This window comes from Penaeus monodon, chromosome 15, assembly GCF_015228065.2.
Source record: "Penaeus monodon isolate SGIC_2016 chromosome 15, NSTDA_Pmon_1, whole genome shotgun sequence".
Classification (NCBI taxonomy): Eukaryota; Metazoa; Arthropoda; class Malacostraca; order Decapoda; family Penaeidae; genus Penaeus; species Penaeus monodon.
In genome coordinates, this window is record NC_051400.1 from 3,733,516 (window position 1) to 3,733,758 (window position 243).

A 243-nucleotide genomic window follows, 5' to 3' on the forward strand; every position below is an offset into this window, starting at 1 on the left:
AACTATTATAGGGAATGCTTAGTTTCTCTCTATGAAAAGGATAAGTATTTATTGTGATATCACAGATTTCTTAGATTTGTTTTACTATAACTTTCTTTGATGCCAAATATCCAACTAAACAATCCTTTCAAGAATTATAATTCCGTTTTTCTCATGTATATTTTGAATTATTTTCTTCCCTAACAACTGAATTCTAAGGGTATATTTTTTACTCTTTTTACTCATCCACAGTTTGTCGGTGCG

The 243-nt window shown here is 28.8% G+C and overlaps 1 protein-coding gene across 1 annotated transcript in view; it reads right to left on the reverse strand.

Moving 5' to 3' along the window:
* Positions 1 to 243, reverse strand: part of LOC119581643 (rhodopsin-like) — a 15,298-nt gene that overhangs the window by 3,480 nt on the left and 11,575 nt on the right. The gene's annotated exons all lie outside the window — the stretch shown is intronic.